The sequence below is a fragment of the Pan paniscus genome, chromosome 2, assembly GCF_029289425.2.
Source record: "Pan paniscus chromosome 2, NHGRI_mPanPan1-v2.0_pri, whole genome shotgun sequence".
In the NCBI taxonomy this organism is placed as follows: Eukaryota; Metazoa; Chordata; class Mammalia; order Primates; family Hominidae; genus Pan; species Pan paniscus.
The window spans coordinates 125,913,721-125,932,678 of NC_085926.1; the positions used below are offsets into that span (position 1 = coordinate 125,913,721).

General features: G+C 47.8%; 1 long non-coding RNA gene across 5 annotated transcripts in view; it reads right to left on the bottom strand.

The window, feature by feature from the left end:
* The window catches only part of LOC129397438 (uncharacterized), a 198,163-nt gene that overhangs the window by 141,701 nt on the left and 37,504 nt on the right, over positions 1–18,958 (bottom strand). The window lies entirely within an intron of this gene.

Here is an 18,958-nt window from a genome sequence, read left to right on the forward strand (position 1 = left end):
TGGGTGAAAAAGCAAGACCTTGACTCTATAAAAAAAAAAAAAAAAAAAAAAAAAAGCTAACACATGCTGGAGATTAAAGGAGCAAAACCTTCAAAATTCTGTGGGAAATTCATTTTCAAACTATATTCTTATTCCCAGTCTTACCATTCAACAAGCAAGAGAGCAGAGCAAAGACATTTTTAGACATGCAAAAACTAGAAAACATTTTGTTCCAGTTGTCTATTGTTGTGTAACAAACTACACCCAAACTTAGCAACAACGCTTTTATCACATCCTATGATTTTGTGGGCCAGGAACTCTGACATGGCTCATCCTGGTGATTTATCTGTTCTATATGGCATCGATGGAGGTCCTCAGTGGTTTTCAGGCCTAGCATCCCTCACAGGCCTGGTAAGTGGGGAGGATAGCTATAAGGCTGGGCCCAGCTGGGACACTATGACTTCTCCAATATGGCAGGTTCAACTGGAACTCCATGGTTCTCCTGCATGACTGGCTCAACTGGGACCCCATGGCCTCTCTAAGATGGCAGGGTCAACTGGGACTCCATGGCCTCTTCAACAATGCAGGCTCAGCTGGGACACCATGGCCTCTCCATTACGGTGGTTTAACTGGGACCCCATGGCCTCTCCATCATTACAAGCTCAGCTGGAACTCCAAGTCCTCTCCACCATAGTGAGCTCAACTGGAACCCCCTGGCTTTCCAACATGGTGGGCTTAACTGCCACCCCATGGCTCTTTAACCTGGTGAGCTCAACTGGGTCCCTGTGGCCCTCCAATATGGCGGATACACAGGTCCAAGAGTAAGTGTTCCAGCAAGAAAGGCAGAAGCAGCATGGCCTTGCATGACCCACCCTCAGAAGTCTCTTAAAGTACTTCCAGTGTACTTTATTAGTTGAAGCAGTCACAAGTTTCAGACTCAAGAGGAAGGACATAGACTCACCTCTCAATGACAGAAGAGGCAACAAATGTGCAGCCATGTTTCAAAACTGCCACATCTACCATCCATGCGTTCTTAAGAGGCTCCTTGAGGATGTGCTCAAGCAGAATAAGGTAGTAAACCAAGGAAAAGGAAGACATGGACCAGGAAACAGTGGATCCTACTAGGACAGTCTTGGGAAGTCCCAGGCTGACCAACTCACTGTGGGCCAGAGAGCACCCACTCCGGGTGGGAGAAAGAGAAAGAACTCCATGAAGGAGTTCAATACAAAAGCAAAAACAAAACAATTAGATGCTAGATGGGTTATTGAAGAAATCATAGAACATGGGAAAGGAATTAAGTATGTAAACAGAGAGAATTCTGCAGTGAAAACATGAGGCAAATTATGACTATAATAAAAAAAAAAATATGGTCTAGGGTTGGGCACGGTGGCTCACACCTGTAATCCCAGCAGTTTGGAAAGCCAAAGTAGGCAGATCGCTTGAGCTCAGGAATTTGAGACCAGCATGGGCAACGTGCAGAAACCAGGTCTCTACAAAAAATACAAAAATTAGCTGGGCATGGTGGTGCGCACCCACAGTGCCAGCCACTTGGGAGGCTAAGGTGGGAGAATCGCATGAGCCCGGGAAGTCAAGGCTGCAGTGAGCTGTAATTGCACCACTGCAATCCAGCCTGGGTGACAGAGTGAGAGCCTGTCTCAAAAAAAAAAAGGGGGGGGGGTGGTTAAACAAATGGAAACAATCATAGTGCACCACTTGGGTCTGAAATGAATATTTACATAGCCATAATATCTAGGCACCATATAACTCAAAAAAATTAACTCTTTGGGGAAGGTGGAGGAGGAATGCGGTGTAAAGAAAGAAATTGTCAGCCAACCAACCTATAACACCCAAGATCAACAAACCAAGAAATAGCAACATAAACCTATTGTTTAGAAACATGGGTTAACCACCAAACAACAACAACAACAACAAAACCTAGCTAAAAATGTCACTTGGCTGCCTCTGAGGAAGGGGCCTGGACAGAGGCAGGGGCAGGGGCTACTTGTGTAATTATCAGCTTTTTGGAATTTTCCATGCATGTACTAGTTTGTAAAATGCTAAGTGTTTGACATTTAAAATGTGTTAAAATAAAGGGGTGTCTAAAAGGTCTCATTGGTTCCTTAGCATAATAGATACTCTGGGCCAGACAGGACCATAAAGATGCTCTCCTGGGAGGTCACCAGCCTCACCAGCACTGGGGGATTGGACAGGGACTTCGGCGTGAGACCACTGGAGCTAACAAGGAGCCCATCCCTGCAATGCTGATGCCCGCTGAGCCCAGCAGTGTGTGTCCTGATCAACCCCTGTTGTTTGCTCAGATGGCCCCACATGGCTAGGAACACCAAAATTCAAAGAAAAAGGAGTGTGATTAATTAGCCATGAAGTGACCTATTAATCAGATGCTTGCTGCCTGTGGGACAGATAACCAGATCAGGCTGGGCCGTCATTCACTCTGAAAGTGGGAGTCTGGTCCCTGAGCCCTGGGCCCTGGGCCACTTTTCTCCTGGCTTTGCTGCCTGCATAACCAGGCCAGTTCACTGTCACTTTTGGTCAGGGAGTGGGTATGAGTTACCCCCATCTGTCCTGGGGCCCCAGGGTTGGCTGTTCCCAGAAAGCCTGATTTACTCTGCTGAGATGTGAAGCCTCCATTCCCTTGTATTTAAAGCCTGCAACTGAACTGGCCCTCAGAAGCCATTTTCCTCCATAGCTTCAAACATCACTGCCAGTTCATTTGACAATATTTGTTGCTTCTCAGCACGGGGCTGGCACAGGGATCCCAGGGGGGCTCAGGATTGCCCCCAAGCTGGGGAAGTGGACATGGCCTTGATCATTTAGGCCCTGCTATCCGCCCCAAGATAGAGGGGCTGAAAGGGCAGGGGCTGAAATGGCAGAGGCTGGGCTGGGGGTGGGAGACAGGCCTTCTCAGACGCCATGGGTGCAGTAGGAATTGGCAAAACCTCTGGGGGACAATTTGACAACAGGATACGTTTTAAACACCCATACCCTTTGCCCAGCAGCTGTTTCTGTAAAAGCATCCTACAGACAGACTCCCACGGGCACATAAAGGCATCACCAAAACATGCCAGCAAAGTCTGGAAACAAGCTCAGTGCCCATCCACAAACGATGCCGTAGCTGTGCCATGCATACCCTGCAGGAACTAAAACAGACGAGGCTGATGGATAGAGCTGTGGGACTCACTCCAGGATAAGCTGTTAAGTCCAGTAAACAGGATGAGGAGGTGTCAGTACCGGAAACTACCATTTGTGTAAAAAGGTAGGAGATATATATGCAAATGAGCTTTTATATGCACAGAACCTTCTAGAATAACACACAGGAACCAATACACTGAGAGATACAGACAGGGGTAGGAAGGTAGGAAGGTGGTTTACTTCTCAGTGTACATCCACTTGAACTGTTTGGCCTTTTAACATGCACATAAAATTAAAAAAAAATAAGTGTTGGTGAGGATGTGGAGAAATTGGAACCCTTGTGCACTGCCAGTAGGAATGTAAAATGTAAAATGTTGCGGCCACTGTGGAAACTAATTTGGCGGTTCCTCAAAAACTTAAATTAGTATTACCATATGTTCCAGCAATTCCACTTTGGGTGTATTCCCAAAAGAATTGAAAGCAGAGACTCAAACAGATTTGTACATCACTATTCATAGTTGCACTATTTACAGCAGTCAAAAGGTAGAAGCAACAAAGCATCCACCGACGGATGAATGGATCAACAAAATGCGCCTGTCCGTGCAATGGAATATGATTCAGCCTTAAAAGGGAACGAAATTCTGACGCATGCTACAACATGGATGAAACTTAAAATAAGCCAGATACAAAAGGACAGATACTATATGATTCCACTTGTACGAAGTACACAGAGTAGTCAAATTCATAGAGATAGAAAGCAAATGGTGGGGGTCAGGGGCTGGGGAGGAGGAATGGGGAGCTATTGTTTAACGGGGATGGAGTTTGCAAGATGAAAAGACTTCCGTGGATGGACAGTGGTGCAGCTGCACAACAATGTGAATGTATTTAATGCCACTGAATTATATATTTTAAATGGTTAAGATGGTAAATATTATGTTTTGTATATTTCACTGCAATAAAAAGTCTTTCGCTGATACATTTTCTGAGCAATTCTGGAAGCCAGCTAGGAGCTCTGCTCCAGGGAAGCCACCCGTCTGAGGCAGCCCAGTCTCCATGGCAGAAGGACGGACTCCTTCTTCCCCCAAAGCCAAGACTTAATGATTCTGGGAACCCATAGCTTCCACCACAGAAAAGCCGCTGCCCTCTCTGTGAGGCCTAAGACCTGGCCACTTAGATATTTGCAGTGGAGTCCTCTGTTGTCCCTGAAGCAAGCCAGGGGCAGCCGCTGTTGAGGACAAGCCACTGCCTGTACAACTGCAGAACTGAACACTCTTCTGTCCCTCAGCACCCAGGAATGCTGCCATGACAGGTGAGCCAGACAGGCATCAGCTCCCTGCTGACCCCATGGGCTTGCTGTTGTTTGCACTCAACTGAGTCAATACTCTTAATAGAGGCAACTGACACAGCCGTGCATGTCAGCTTCTGCTCACCAGCCACTGAGGATCTGGAAGGGAAGAGGAGGCCCAGGCAGAGGGCAGAGATCGAGATCTGGTGTCCTTGTTCTGTAGATGGCAAATGCCTCTCTTATCTAAGCAGCATTCTGGAGTTGCCATATGTGTGGGTTCATGCCGCCATCACAGTTGCCCACAAAAGACTGGGATAATTATTCCCATTTTACAAATGGAGAGACCAGGGTTTAGAAGGATGAGGTTGTCTGCCCAAGTGCACCAGCCGTGACTTCACAATCCCAGTCTTCCCAGCCACCTGGATGTCTTCCCAACATGCATTACTGAGCCAAAAGCAGCTAGAAAACCTGCAAATGTGGTTTTCATTATCTTCCTTCCCAACTGAAGAAGTCTCTGAACTCTGTTTCAGCCTAGAGGTGACCACTGAACAGAGAAGGCTTCCTTCTCTGGGTCTTGAACAAGCTCCAAAGTAAAGGTCACCCAACCCCCAACCCCATGTGAATGCAGGGCTGATCTGTCAGGAGTCGGGGCTGTCCCCAAATGGAAGCCTTCTAGGGCAGAAACTGGCAGAACATTCTAGGACCCCGGATTCCTAAGGTTGGCTGTGGAAGCTGTCCTAGGGGCCCAGGAGGGAAAGTGCAGCTCTAAAGGCGGGCTGCCCATGGCACCTGTCTCTGTGTCCCGGCCACCTCCTCATTGCAGGCCCTTCCTGAGCCACTTTCTTTTCTCTAAATGAAGAAAAACAACATCCCATCTCATCCTTAAAATGGCTCCACTTTAAGGATTATGGTGTTGATAAAAAAAAACAGCAATGTAGGCTGGGCATGGGGGTTCATGCCTATAATCCCAGCATTTTGGGAGGCCAAGAGAGGCAGATCACCTGAGATCGGGAGCTCAAGATCAGCCTGGCCAACATGGCAAAACCCCATCTCTACTAAAAATATAAAAATCGGCCAGGCATGGTGGCGTGCACCTGTAATCCCAGCTATTCTGGAGGCTGAGGCAGGAGAATCACTTGAACCTGGGAGGCGGAGGTTGCAGTGAGCGGAGATTGCACCACTGCACTCCAGCCTGGGTGACAGAGCGAGACTCTTTCTCAAGAAAAAAATAATAATAATAAATGTATATGAAATGCCTTACAATCGGGAGTAAAATATTCAAATTTTAGGAAATCTTAATGTAAAACATCATATTAACAGATTGAAAAAAATGATCATTTCAATAGATAGCAAAAAGAGATTTTGAGAAATTCAACATACATTCTCAGTTTTTAAAACTCTTAATAAAATAGAAAAACATGGACTCTTCCTTAGCACGATTTTAAAAATGTATATATTTAAAGGGCTTCCACCTCCAGTCATGTGAGAATAACTGTACTAGACTTGCCCTCCTGCCGTAAATACCTAGAAACTGGACAAATTATTTGAAACAACTGTTTTTAGACATTGTACAACAGGCACAGTCTCTGGACTGTGATCCCTGAGAGAAGGAAAGCAAACAGAATGGTCCAATGGCTGGCCCAGCTCCCTGCCTCAGTGCAGGTGGTAGAAGCCCAAGCACAGCAAGGACTGGCACCGGGGAAAGTGATGAGCTGGAGTTTGCAAGACAGACCACAGAAGGGGAGACACAGAATGGGCAGACATGGAGCTGCCCATTCAGCACAGGGGTCCACCTGGGTCTGTTGCTGAACGCTAAGCTGTGTGTGTGTAGGGCAAATTCTGCTGAGCTGGACAAAGAACAGCTGGGAACTTAAGCTGAAAACTTCCCAGGGATCATGCAGGGTTAGGAGACAAGCCAGAGAGGAAAGGCCACTCTCAACCCACTGTATTGGAGACAAAAAAGAGCCTCGAAAGAGCCAAGCTGATTCACAAGAAATGTAATGCCTGCCAGAACCAAGCCCAGCCATGTGTAAAGAATAAAAGGGCACGTGGCACTCACCACGATGGCCATTCAAAAATAACCAGACGTCCAAAGGAGCAGGAAAGTGCGTGCCACTACCAGGAGAAAAATCAGTCCATAGAAACAGACTCAGGAATGCAGAGATGATGGAATTAGGAGACAAAGACTTTAGAACAGCTACTGGCCAAGTGCAGTGGCTCAGACCTGTAATCCCAGCACTTTGGAGGGCTGAAACAGGAGGATCACTTGAGGATAGGACTTTGAGACCAGCCTGGGCAACAGAGCAAGACCCTATCTCTACAAAAAATTTTAAAAATTGGCCAGATGCGGTGGCTCATGCTTGTAATCCCAGCACTTTGAGAGGCTGATGAGGGTGGATCATGAGGTCAAGAGATGGAGACCATCCTGGCCAATATGGTGAAACCCCGTCTCTACTAAAATTACAAAAATTAGCTGGGCATGGTGGCATGTGCCTGTAATCTCAGCTACTCAGGAGGCTGAGGCAGGAGAATTGCTTGAAGCCAGGAGGAGAGGTTGCAGTGAGCCGAGATCACACCACTGCACTCCAGCCTGGTGACAGAGCGAGACTCCGTCTAAAAAAAAATTTTTTTTTAATTAGCCAGGAGTGGTGGCATGTGCCTGTAGTCCCAGCTCCTTGGGGGTCTGAGGTGGGAGGATTGCTTGAGCCCAGGAGATTGAGGCTGCAGTGAGCCATGATCATGCCACTACATTCCAACCTGGGTGACAGAGCAATACCTTGTCTCAAAAACTAATAATAGCCGGGTGCAGTGGCTCACGCCTGTAATCCCAACATTTTGGGAGGCCAAGTTGCGTGGATCATGAGGTCAGGAGATTAAGACCATCCTGGCTAATATGGTGAAACCCCGTCTCTACCAAAAAAATACAAAAAATTAGCCAGGCGTGGTGGCAGGTGCCTGTAGTCCCAGCTACTCAGGAGGCGGAGGCAGGAGAATGGCGTGAACCCGGGAGGCGGAGCTTACGGTGAGCTGAGATCACGCCACTGCACTCCAGCCTGGGGGACAGAGCGAGAATCTGTCTCAAAAAAAAAAAAAAAAAACTAATAATAAAATAAGAAGCTATTAGACATATGCTCAATATGCTCAAGAATTTAAAGAAAAAACATGAACATAATGAGGAGAAATATGGAAAATATAACCAAGAACCTAATGGAATTTCTACAGGTAAAATATACAATACCTGCAATGAGAAACGTATTGACTGAGATTAACAGCATATCACACACTGACAAAGGAAAGATCAATGAACCTGAAAACAATGCAACAGAAACTGAACTGAAGCACTAGGAGAAAAATGCTGAAATAAAATGAACAGAACTGGAAATGTTACCTGTGAGATACTATCAAACAATACATGTATCATTAGGGTACTAGGAAGGAGACAAGAAAAATATTGGAAGACAATCTTCTAAATTTGATGAAAATCATAGATGCAGAGTTCCAGGGAGCTCAAGGACCCCCGCCTGAGAAGCAGGAAGCTTTGTCCCTCAGCATCCCCTCCTGGAAGGACTTGCCCAGAGGCTGTGGGGAGCGCAGGCTGCAGAACGCCCTCAGCCACCAGCTCCTCCCCATCCCTCACCTGCAGAGAGAGTCACTGGCTAAAGGCCACACCTTCCCAGACAGCCCAGGTGACTGAGCAGGCAGGGAATGTAAAGATCTGGCCATTTCAGCTCAGCACAGAACATGCTGATGGAAGGCCTTGCTCTGGAGCCCCCACCAGGTGGGCAGAGGTGGGCAGGCCTGACCGAGGTTGAACTCCACTGCCAAGCCTGCTTCTGCCTCCTCCTGTCACAAGTGTGAAACACCTGGTGCCCCAGACTCCACTCCTTCATCTGCTTCCAGGGAAGCCAGCCTGAGACAACTAGCAAAGGCACATCCTAATGAAATGGCTGAGAATGCGAGGTAAAGGGAAACAGAAGCAAGAATGGCCACGTCCTCAAAAACTCTGCAGACAAGGAGACAATGAAACAGCATCTGCAAGAAAAAGCCGAGGATCTACAAATGTATATCCTGCAACCAAAGAAGACAAAATAGAGACTTTTCCAAACAAACCAAAGCTAGAGATTTTGCCAGCGGCAGACCTGCAATACTGGAAATGTTGACAGGAGTTCTTCACACCAAAGGCGAATGATATCGGATGAAAAGCCTGGAACTACAGGAGAGAATGAAGAGTTTGGGAAATGGAAAATGCATCACTCATATGAAAACCCTTTTCTCATTTTGAATCTCTTTGGAACATAATCGGCTCTGGAAGGTAAAACTGTTAACAATTTGTTGTTGAAGGCCAGGTGCGGTGGCTCACGCCTGTAATCCCAACACTTTGGGAGGCCGAGGCGGGCAGATCACAAGGTCAGGAGTTCGAGACCAGCCTGACCAACATAATAAAACCCCATCTCTACTAAAAATACAAAAATTAGCCGGGCGCGGTGGCACGTGCTTGTAATCCCAGCTACTCGGGAGGCTGAGGCAGGAGAATCACTTCAACGCGGGAGGCAGAGGTTGCAGTGAACCAAGATCGCGCCACTGCACTCCAGCCTGGGCGACAGAGTGAGACTCCGTCTCAAAAAAGAGCAGGATGGCAGGTATAAATACAGACATAAGGATACCTGCATTCAGTATAAATAATCGAGGGACTTGGAAAATCAGATATCAGACTGGACCAAAAAAGTGAGACTTACCTGTATGCTCTCTACCAGAAACCTACTTTAAATATAAAGACACAAATAAACTATAAAAAATAGAAAAGATATATCATGCAAGCACTAGTCATTTTTTCAAAAGCCGGAGTGCCTATATTCTTGTCGGACAAAGTAGACTTCAGGGCAAACATTACCAGGGATAGAGATGTTTCTTAATGATAAAGGTGTGAATTTATCACAAAGACATCATAATCCTAAATGTGCATCTACCTAATCACAAAGCTTCAAAACGCATGAAACAAAAACTGACAAACCCACAATTCTCATGTGTGATTCGCATGCAGAATTGAAAGGAAAAACAGACAAATCCACAATTCTCATGCATGATTCCCACACTCCTCTTCCAATAAGGACACAGAAGACTCGAACACGGTCAGCCAATTTAACCATCTCACGCTTAACAATGGCAGAATGTCCATTCTCAGAGCACATAGAGCCACCATCAAAATAAACCATATGCTGGACCACAAAACAAGTTTCATAAATGTTAAACGCTAAAAACAGGCAGAGTATGTTCTCTAAATAAAATATAGTTTAAAAAGAAATCAGTAACAATTAGATGTCGTTTAAATCCCTGACAATTGGAAATTGAACAAAGCACTTTTAATTACCCATGGGTCAAAGAAGAGATCATAAGAGAAATTAGAAATATTTTTAACTCTGTAAAAATAAAAACATAGCCTATCAAATTTATGAGAAGCAGCTAAATCAGTTTTTATAGTGAACTTTACAACTTTAAATGCTTACATCATGGCAGGGTGCGGTGGCTCACACCTGTAATCCCAGCACTTTGAGAGATCGAGGTGGTTGGATCACTTGAGTCCAGGAGTTCGAGACCAGCCTGGCCAACATGGTGAAACCCCTTCTCCACTAAAAATACAAAAATTAGCCGGGCATGGTAGCACACGCCTGCAATCCCAGCTACTCGGGAGGCTGAGGCAGGAGAATCACTTGAAACTGGGAGGCAGAGGCTGCAGTGAACTGAGATCATGACACTGAACTCCAGCCTGGGCAACAGAGCGAGATTTCGTCTCAAAATAAATAAATGAATGCTTATATTAGAAAAGGGTCAGAAATTAGTGAAACCAGTTAATAAATTTAGAAAGATCATAAAATACAAGGTCTATCTACAAAGAAATGTATTTTTATAAACTGGAAATGACCCACTGGTAAATGAAATTTAAAACTTTTAGCCTTTAGATGGAATCAAAAACACAAAAAATAATAAGGGATACATTTAACAACATATGAGCAAGAACTATTCACTGAAAACTGCAAGGTATTACTGACAGTGATTTCTAAGGGCCCAAATAGAGAGACATGCCATGTTCATGGACTGGAAGACTTGAACATGGGTGGGTGCGGGCGAAACAGGACTGGCCAAGGATGATGACTTTAGGGGCCAGATGCTGGGTACACGCATTATACAGTCCCTCTACTTCTATGTACATTTGAAATTTTCAGTAGAATAAAAGGAGCATAAAATATAATCTCCACATCACATTGGGCACCTTCTCCTCCTCATAAGCACTCTCTGCAGCTGCGTAGACTGCCTCGTGGATTCGTGTGGGTTCTTGGAATCCGGCCACATTCAGAGACGTGTGAGGCAGGGTGGTTGGGGATTGAGGTTCTCAGTCAGGCAACTCACCCTCTCTGTGCCTCAACTTCCTCATCTGTGACATAGAGCTGCCTTCTAGTGTTGTTGTGAGGACTCAGAGGGTCCTACACCAGAGCACATGGGCTGGCTCCTGGAGAGGGGAGCTGACGGTGCATGCTGACATGCTACCATCGTCACCACCGTCATCCTCATCATGGTCATCTTCATGCTTGTTGTTTCGCTGGTTTCTGATTTCCTGCACTTGCAAGTAACACCACAGCAAACTTCTTTACATATAAAGCTTTGCCTCCAACTCTGATGCTTTTCTTAGCCTAAATCCTAAAATACTGGATTTCTCAAGCAAAGGGCAGTCAGGCACCCACAGCAGGCAAGAACAGGGGCTGGACCAGAGCCCAACTGCCAGGACTGAATACACACAGCTGCTGCCGGAGGGCCAGCCTGCCTCTACCCAGCCCCGTCCTGGGGTCAGCGCCGCCTCAAAACCAGGCAGTGGCGATGGATGGACAGAGATAGGCCTAGGAGACATTTAGGCCTGGGATCAGAGACGCAGGTGCCACAGGGACCAGGTGGAGAAGGCAGTGCTGCATGCTCAGAGCAGCTGTGGCACACCTATGACTGAGGTTCATGCAGCGGCGATTGCGCTACACCTGGGGCAGGCGTTGTTTCAATTGATCTTCAGAACTCTAAGAGGCAGATCTAACAATAATTCCAAGTCACAAGTGAGGAGACGGAGGCACAGAGAGATCACGTCCCTTGCCCAAGATGCACAGCTAGTCACTGCTGGAGCCGGGATTCAAACTCTGGGATCGGAGTCCTGACCCACCACACTATGCCACGCCCATATGTTCATTGGAAGCCATGCCTGGGTCTGTCCCAGGAGATCCCATTTCGAGGTTTCTGACCCCAAGATGGCATTGCCCAAGGCAAACATTCCAATTTTATTATTATTATTATTATTATTTTAGACAGAGTTTCGCTCTGTCCCCAGGCTGGAGTGCAGTGGTGCGATCTTCACTCATTGCAACCTCCGCCTCCCAGGTTCAAGCAATTCTCCTGCCTCAGCCTCCCAAGTAGCTGGGATCACAGGCGCCCGCCACTATGCCCGGCTAATTTTTGTATTTTTAGAAGAGATGGAGTTTCACCATGTTGACTAGGCTGATCTTGAACTCCTGATCTCAAGTGATCACCCTGCCTCAGCCTCCCAAAGTGCTGGGATTACAACATGAGTCACCCCGCCTGGCCAAACATTCCAATTTTTAAGTGTTGACAATGAATTCTTACAAATTTAATACTACACAGCCCTCTTGCCACATTTGGCCCACGGGGTATCAGTTTGCAGCCCTGGGAAGGATGAAGCGAGGGAGAGGAAGGTAGTGCAGGCTCCTTCCCAGAGAGTGGGGACACAGAAAAAGGGGCAGGCAGCCCCATTTGTTTGCGTTTCCGTACACTAAGCAAACCTAGAAAGGAATGGGGCATCCCCTGTTGCTGGGTCAGGAAGCAGGGATCACAAATGCCAGAAAAAAGAAAAAAGAAAAAAAAAAACACCTAGGCACAGCCTGGGCTTTCTGCCCTCTGGCAGTAGGGATGGGGTTGAGAGGCAGAGGACCAACGCTGTCACTGTGATTCCCAGGCGCACTGAGGGGAGGGGCACCTCCTGGTGACCCTCCAAGAAGCAGCCCACCCAAATTGCTGCCTGCTGCAAGGGCCAAATGCTGGGACCAGAGGGACCGGGGACCGGGGCCTTTTGCACCGGGCTTTATCCTTTAACACAACAAAACAGAGCCCAGCCTGCTAAGGAGTGTTACACACCTGCTGAGAAACCCAGCTATGCCTGGCCCTCCTCTCAGGCAGACACAGTTCCCAGCCCTTGTTGTACACACGATGCCAGCCTTGGGGCCGTAGTGCCTCTGTGATCAATAAAAGTGGAAGAAAGGAGCTGAGGCCACCTCATCCCCAGCTGGTAGGCAGGCGGGAGGAGAGGCCCCCAGGCAGCTCAGCTGATGGCAGCTCAGGACAAAGTCTCAGCGTCATCCTGACCCTCCTTCCCAGGCACTCCCCCTTTTTTTCCCCGCCACCACCCCCTTACCCCCGCCCCCTGGCCACTTGGAAGAGGGGGGTGGGAAGCCCTCTTTGGGATGGAGCTGGGTGGGCAGGGAGCTTGCAGAAGGGCTGAGGAGGAGGTGGGATGGGCTGAGGGAGGAATGAACAGGGCTGCGGCCCCTCAGGGAGCTCCGGATGGGTCCTGAGCCAGGACCAGCCCTGACCTCTGGGCGAAGCCTGCCAACAGCCGGGCAACAAACCTTCCTTGAAGAGGGCGCCAGGTGGAGCATCCGCAAAGTCCGTTCAGAGCCAGGCCCCGGCCACCTTTGTTTGTTGCCTGGACCATGGCAGAGGCCTCCCACCTTCCCTGGTTTCCCGCACTGCAGCCAGAGGGAATCTTGGACGGTGCAGCAGGTCCCAGGGCTCCGGTTCCCAGAGGCCGAGGTCCCTAGGGAGGTGTGTAAGGCCGTCAGCACTCTGGCCCCACCTCACCCCACTCTCCGGATTCCTCTGGTTGGTCCTCCGCCGCCATGTGCGGCTTAGCTGTTCTTCCTCTAGAACCTTCTTCCCCCAGACATCCCAATACCAGTTCCTGCACCTCTCCCAAGTCCTTCCCCCTCCTCGGGGCCCTTCCCCACCCATGCGCTCAGGATTCAACGCTGCAGGTCCTCTCCCTCCCCCTGGTGTATTCTTCTCCGTAGCAGGGTCCACCCCCTGCCCACACAGTGACTGCCTTCCAGAGTGCCCGGTAGCTATTTCAGGCTGTTCCTAGCGGTTTCCGTGGGGAAGGAGAGCCCAGACCTGCCCAGCCTCTGGCTGGGTCCCTGCTCCCTGCCTGTCGAAGCTCCACCCACGGATCCTATGATCAGTCTCTCCGGGCTCCTCATGGAGCAGAATTCTCACCCAGTGCTGTCCAGGAAAGCAGAATCCCAGCCACGTCTGCGACTTTAAAGTATGCAGTAGCCACATTTTAAAAAGTAAAAGGAAATGAGTGCAATTAATTTATATTAATTATAGTTAATTTACATACTTTTATAAATAATATACTTTATCTGACTCAATATAACCAAAATATTGTCATTTGAACCCATAACCAATATAAATATATAAGCATATAATAACTATATGAAATATATAAATATGATGGGATATCGTGCATTCTTTTTTTCATACTACGTCCCCGAAATCCAGTATGTATTTTACACTCACAGCACGTCTCACTTCAGATGAACCACATCTCAAGAGCTCAGTCCCCTATGGACCAACACTCAACATTGTCCCCAGTTCCCCGCTAAACAATGCAGCAATGACATGCTCACACATGCCTCCTGGAAGGCTAGGGTGTGAATTCGTTTCTCTCCTGGGTACGTCCCCAGGGCAGTGGTGGCTGGCTCAGACTTAATTGGCCGTGGTTTGCCAGCTCCCTCTGTAGGATGGCTGCGCTGGCCACACTTGCCCTCAAGACACACGGGTCCACTGGCTCCACACCTTTCCACTTTCTGCATTACCCACCTTTTTTTTTTTTTTTTTTTTTTTTTGAGACAGAGTCTCGCTCTGTCGCCCAGGCTGGAGTGCAGCGGCACCATCTCGGCTCACCGCAAGCTCCGCCTCCCGGGTTCACGCCATTCTCCTGCCCCAGCCTCCCGAGTAGCTGGGACTACAGGTGCCCGCCACCGCGCCCAGCCTTTTTTTTTAATTTATTTTCATTTTCATTTTTATTTTTAGTAGAGACAGGGTTTCACTGTGTTAGCCAGGATGGTCTCGATCTTCGGACCTCGTGATCTGCCCGCCTCAGCCTCTCAAAGTGCTGGGATTACAGGCGTGAGCCACCGCGCCGGCCATTACCCACCTTTCTAATGTTAGTCAATAGGATAGCTGTAAAATGACACCTCCTTGTTATTTTGATTTGCATTTCTCTAATTGCTAATGAGTTTGGGCTGAGCTACCTTTGAAAGAATTTGTCCAGCCTAAATGAGCATCAATAACAGATTAGCTAAATAAGTCACGTTGTCCTAATTCACAGACTATTGTAGACCTGTTAAAAAGAATGGAACAAGGCTGGATGCGGTGGCTCATGCCTGTAATCCCAGTGCTTTGGGAAGCCAAGACGGGCAGATCACTTGAGCCCAGGCGTTCACGACCAGCCTAGGCAATATGGTGAAACCTCATCTCTATAAAAAATACAAAAATTAGCCCAGTACGGTGGCACATGCCTGTAGTTCCAGCTACTTGGGAGGCTGAGGCAGGACCACACCCAGTACCACCTGCTCTGCCAGGCACTCACTGTGTGACCTTGGTTCTGCCTGTGCCTCAGTCTCCTCCTCTGCAAAACAAAAAAGGGATGAGGAGAGTCTCACAGATTGTTGTGGAGAAGAGGCATTTGGAGATGCGCAGAGAGCAGCATCCAGTCACCTGCGTGCCCCAGCTCGGCTCCGATGCCAGCACTCGCTCCTCTTTGCCACACACCTTTGCTGTGCATCTACCAAATTCCAGGCACTGCTCCGGAGTCTCTCGGAACACAGAGGCGAAGTGCAAGGAAAAATAATAATCATCATATGATTATTAACCCTAGAGAAAATAAAATGCTACATAGGAGAGGGAAGGTAACCATAGATTACCATATGGCACAGCTGTGCCTTGTGTTTACACCGGTTTATGATAATATAAACTCTGAGCCAGAATTAATAACTAAAAGGAGAGAGGGATCAGGACAAGGGAGGGACAAGGACAAACTGTATTCTCAGGAAGCAGAGGCCCTCCATGCTCCTAAGGCCAGCGGCTTCCCTCAGTTGCGACAGGAACGTTCCTTGGCCTCCTGAGCCACTGAGGGCAACGCTGGGTGGCCCGCTGCTTGGGTGCTGATGGCTGTCCATTTCAGGGGCATCTGAGCCAGCAGCCCTTGGAGCCCAGCCTCACATACCATAGGCCCAAGAAAGAAGGCTTATGCATGGCCACACCTGGAGCTAGAGCAGAACCAGATGCAAACCCACCCTGCCTCTGGGTCTGGTGCTCTTTCCTCTGGCCTGCTCAGAGAGCCAGGCAGGCTGGGGACCTCGGGATATCCCTTCTGTGCCGGGATCTTTTTTTTTTTTTTTTTTTTTTGAGACAAGGTCTCACTCTGTCACCCTCACCCAGGCTGGAGTGCAGTGGCATGACCTCAGCTCACTGCAGCCTCTGCCGCCTGGGTTCAAGTGGTTCTTGTGCTTCAGCCTCCTAAGTAGCTGGGATTACAGATGAGTACCACCACACAGGCTAATTTTTTGTATTTTTTAGTAGAGACAGGGTATCACCATGTTGGCCAGGCTGGTCTCAAACTCCCGACCTCAAGTGATCGGTCCACCTTAGCCTCCCAAAGTGCTGGGATTACAGATGTAAGTGCCGGAATCTTGCACAGCAGAGAGTGGGACTGGTGAAATACGCCCTGGTGCACACACACAGCAGAATGCGTGGCTGCCTACACACAGTAAAGCAAAGCTAGCTGAGTTCCTTTGGGCCCTGTTGCCCCATCTGTAAAATGAGGCTGTGCTAGTGCTTGTGGGCTATGTAAGGGTCCCCTGCATTAATATAGATAAAGCGCATCATTACCATCCTCCTCCCCTCCACTGAGGAGAGACAGCCTCCGTGGTGCAATGCCCAGCGCCAAAGGCAGGTGAAGAACTCAGCTCACACCCTGGCTCTGCTGGTGGGGTGTGGACAAGGCCCTGAACACACACATCCATGTGTGAATGTATGAGGGGGTGATATATGGATGAGTGTGTGCACATTGTGTGTGGCAGGTGTGTATACGTGTGTATGTATAGTTGTGGGTATGTATTGGTGAAAATCATAATCTCCCATGACACAATCCTGGATGCCACGATCTCGAGTGTTGAAATCCTGAAAGATCAAAACTCCAGATGTTGAAATCCTCAAAGTCAAATTCTAGGAAAAGGATTAGTGCATTTCAGGATCATTGCATCATGTTGGTTGCATGTTGGGTGGAACTATTGCTTTGTTATCTTTGTTTGGAAATTCAGTGTGGTTTAAGGAGATGTGTTTGGGTGCCAAGTTGACAAGCCTGGCTCTGCTGTAGACTTGAGAAACCTGGTAGGCATTATTTTGGGGGTGTCTGTGAGCGCGTTTCCAGGGGAGACGAGTGCGTGAGTCTGACTGGATCAGGGGAAAGATCTGTTCTCGGTGTAAACAGGCACATTTATTTATTGCGCAGATAAATCTCCTTTTAAAAATGTTAATAAATGTCTTTTAGAGAATTCTAAAATTATTTTTTCCAGAATTATGTTTCGGGGATTTTTATCTTTTGAAATTTTGATTTTCAAGATTCTATACTCTAGGGATTTTGATCTTTCAGGATTTCAGCTTTCAGGATTATGGAATTTGGGGCTGTCTTTTGGTACTATGGCCCAAACTGGTGTGCATACGTGTGTGTGTGTGTTCATGAGTGTACATATATTGTGTATATCTGTGTGTGTGTGAATGGGGTATATGTACATATGTGTGTATATGAGTATGTGTGTGTGTTGTTAGGGTAAACACAAATCTAGAGAAAAAAATTGTATTTTTTCCGGTGCAAAGAAAGGGAATAAGGCACCCCCTCCCACTTCCTACTTCCTTTAATAAAGCTGAAATTGTAAACGCTACCTCTGTCTCCTTGAGATGTATGTAAATTTATTTTATTGTATCATTATTATTGCAGTAAAGAAATAGTTTATGACCCGAGGCCGGCCACCCTGGAGATTGAGTTATCACTCAATCTCGCTGAGGAGTTGGGGGGGGCTTTCAAGGGTTTTGGAGTGGTGATCGCTGATTGGTTAGGGATGAAATCTTAGGCGTGGGAAACCTCCCTGAGTCCGCCTCAGTCTGGGATCCTCTGACAGGTTTTGCAGCCCCGGGCTCCTTCTCTCCGCCTTGGAAACAGCCAGGAGGTGGCGCCGGATCTCCCCCATCCTCAGGAGTGTGAGGCCCAGGTGCTCGCTTCAGGAAGTAAACTTCTTGTCAAAAGACAGGAGGCATTTGGGAAATTAGCACGTATGGAGTGGGTGGTGTCTGCCAGGCTATGAAAGCTCTTTTTCTTTGCAATCTCTTTAGCCGACTGTCTGTGATGCACACTGCTGTCTAGTTGTAGCAAAACTAACTTCCTGTTACCTTTGTGGAGAGGTTTTCTGGGTTGACAGATTTTGTTTTTAATCATTTTCCCAATGACGTGTGTGTGTTTAAGATATGTGTCTATGGCGGCGGTGGGAGCGGGAGAGTGTCCTAAAAAGCCGGTTCAGTGCACACCTCTAGGACTGGTGGAACTGAAGCTGGAATTGGGGATGGGAGGGACAAACCAGTTTTTTCCTATACACTCTGTGTAGCAACAGAACTAAGCACGTGCATGTGCCTTGCATCACAGTTCACTTAGCAACGAGCTGCATCTATGACTGTGGTCCCATAAGATGATAATGGGACCGGGCGCGGTGGCTCACGCCTGTAATCCCAGCAATTTGGGAGGCCGAGGCGGGTGGATCACCTGAAGTCAGGAGTTCAAGAACAGCCTGGCCAACATGGCAAAACCCCGTCTCTACTAAAAATACAAAAATTAGCTGGGTGTGGTGGCGTGAGACTGTAAACCCAGCTACTCGGGAGACTGAGGCTGGAGAATCGCTTGAACCTGGGAAACGGAGGTTGCAGTGAATCGAGATCGTGCTACTGCATTCCAGCCTGGGCAACAGAGTAAGCCTCCGTCTCAAAAAAAAAAAAAGGACCTAAAAATCCCCCTTGCCTAGTGACGTCACATCAGCTATGACGTCATCGCACACATTCCTGTGTGTGGTGATGCTGGTGTACAGAAACCCACTGCACTGCCAGTCGGATGAAAGCCCAGCACATGCAATTATGTACAGTACATAATACTTGATCCTATTAATAAACGACTGTGTTACTGTCAGAGGCATTTAAACCAGCACAAATCCATCTTGAGTAGGGACTGGGTAAAATAAGGCTGAGACCTACTGCGCTGCGTTCCCAGACAGTTAAGGCATTCTAAGTCACAGGATAAATTAGGAGGTCGGCACAAGATACAGGTCATAAAAACCTTGCTGATAAAACTGGTTGCAGTAAAGAAGTTGGCCAAAACTCACCAAAACCAAG